The 2,645-nt window shown below is 32.6% G+C and overlaps 1 long non-coding RNA gene across 1 annotated transcript in view; it reads left to right on the plus strand.

Annotated features, from left to right (window-relative positions):
• Positions 1-1,356: 1,356 nt before the first annotated feature.
• LOC102770366 overlaps positions 1,357-2,645 on the plus strand; it is a 328,666-nt gene continuing 327,377 nt past the window's right edge. Inside the window, exon 1 of the long non-coding RNA XR_436439.2 lies at positions 1,357-1,441. This is a non-coding gene — a long non-coding RNA (uncharacterized LOC102770366). The remainder of the gene's footprint in view (positions 1,442-2,645) is intronic.

Here is a 2,645-nt window from a genome sequence, read left to right on the forward strand (position 1 = left end):
GTTAGCTTTCATTAATATTACATAGTTTCTCCCTCACTTCCTGCACTTACTTTCTGACTGCTTTGTGATTACTCAAGGGCGCCCTGCAGTTTTACTTGTCTATTTTTTCTTTCCTTTGTAGTTACTGATACTTCTCTTCCTCTGCCACCTCTTCCTGCCTCAACCTGGCTAATCTAGGCTCATCTTTTAAAACATATATTTTCATTGATTTCAGAGAGGAAGGGAGAGGAAAAGATAGAAACATCAATGATGAAAGAGAAATCATCAATTGACTGCCTCTTGCATGCCCCATATTGGGGATCGAGCCTGCAACCCAGGCATGTGCGTTTGATAATAGTTGCTTTAAAGCTTAGGATTAAGTGACTTTTGCTTGAATAGATAGTATATTTCTCTTAACTCCTCTGATACATATCCGTATCTCTATTATAGTTATCTCATAGTATGACATTATAATGTTTATGTGTCGGGCACTTCTATGAGACCACAGGCACTGTGAGAGCAGGAATTATGAATTATATTTTTCTCATTCATCTTAGTATCTGTCATAATTCCTGGTACATAGTAGTCAAATAATAAAAAGATTGGTTGAATATATGGGAGCCTGCCATATAAGGAAAGGATTGTTATATTGTAAATCACTCTTGGACTCACTCTTCGTTATGTGGTTCAGTGTGGCTGGATTCAGATTTTTGTGATAAATTTCCTTTAAAATTTACTTCCAGAGAAAGGCATTCTTAATGCCTTTCTTAAATTCTTAATGCTTCTGTTTATATGACAGAGATAATTCAACCTAGTTTTCTTTCTTGCCTTAATTATCTTCAGTCATAGAGCTAAACTTAATACTTAGTTCCAGTAACTGAATTGGCTTACATACATAGTATTTTAATTTTCTTATAGTGAATAAATAAATTGTACTGATATTATAATAAATGTAAAATTACTGTGGGTAAAAATGACATTGTGGTTACCATGTGAAGTGTAAATGTATTGATTTTTTATGTTGTGACAAAAAAAATGAAAAGAGCATGCAAATGAAATTCACTGTGTCTGGCATGAATAATGATGAGAGAGAATCATGCCCATAATATACATGAAATATGCATGCATATTACTTGTAGACTTAATTCCAATTATTCATAAATAAAGGCTATAACTGTATGAAATGAAATTGAGAAACGTAGATTATAATAATTCTATCTGACTTATAATGACTATATAGAACATATACATATAGTTTTAGTGTTATAAGAAAATTCTCATTTGAATGAAGAAGCATAATTTTTGTCCCCAGAGTGTTCTAAATATATTTGTTATCTAATATATTATAATTGGAGACCTGCTTTTTTCTAGGACATTAACAAGTGCTGGTAAAAACCTGCAAGAAAATTTTCTGAAAGCTCTGGCAGTGAGAGAAGAAGACAATCGCAGTGGGAAAGTGAGCGTGAGTACATTCATCCAACAAGTAAAAAAAATGTGTACACTAATGGCATAGTTAGTATATAACACACAGTTAGTTCATGAGAGAACTTTTACTATCTTCCCCAAAAGTAATTCATGAAGGCTATAATATGGCTTTTTATTATTTATGTAATATAGACATATATGTACAACATTTTTTATTCTAATTTACATCTGTCCAAGTAGCCAAATGGTGAAAAAAAAGGATTCTATATATCTACTGCAGATAAAATACCTATACTTGGCAGATGGTTATCACCCCCAACTCTGTGTTAGTCCTTCATTGAAATTCCCTACTGCTTTTTGGCTCAACCTCCTAGTAGGCTTCTCCAAGTCATATCATCCACTGGTTCCCACATTGTGCCCCCACCTACCTGATTACATGTTACCTCTAGAAGATAGTCCTAGAGTCTGCCCCATAGTCCTACCTTGGGGCTGTGATAGAAACCATATAATGAGTGACATGATTTTGAATAATTCAAGGAGAACATGCTCTTGGTTTATTAAAACATTTGCCAGTTTTAAATATGTCAAGTTGCTAATATTATTTAGAATATGTATTTACTTTTACTTATTGTTAATATATTAGTGATAAGTCTTCTGTGAGTCTTAAAATGTTCTAATTCAAGAATATAGTTGTATGCTGAAACTGTTATAAGTGACTTACAGAAAAGTAATCAGAGTAGCATGATGAAACATTTAGAACAACAGGAAAAAAACATGTGAATATGGAGGCCTGATTTACCAAAGTGTTCTCACTAAAAATGTTGGGATTTTTCTTAAGTCCCTTGAACATTTTACATACAGACAAAATTGTCAATATACTTTACAAAGAAAAACATCGTGTCTTAGCTACATAATTGTATAGAATTAAACTGGACTTGAAATCTGGGAAGTCTTTTTGAAAGAAGAGGGCTGAGTGAGGTTTAAACATGTGAAGTTGGAAATATGTGCAGAGACGACTCTGGAGAGCCTTGAAATCACAATAGAAATTTTGGAATTTATCTAACTCTTAATAGAAAAATAAACCAGAAAGATGAGAAGAAAGAAGAAAGATGTCATAGGAATCCATGATAATGACTATCAAGAGGGAGCAAATGATCATTAATGATTAAGAAGGATAAGGACTGAAAAAAATCTATGGTGTTTGGCATCATATATATATATATGTGTGTGTATATATATAT

The sequence above is a fragment of the Myotis davidii genome, unplaced genomic scaffold (assembly GCF_000327345.1).
Source record: "Myotis davidii unplaced genomic scaffold, ASM32734v1 scaffold449, whole genome shotgun sequence".
Lineage (NCBI taxonomy): Eukaryota > Metazoa > Chordata > Mammalia > Chiroptera > Vespertilionidae > Myotis > Myotis davidii.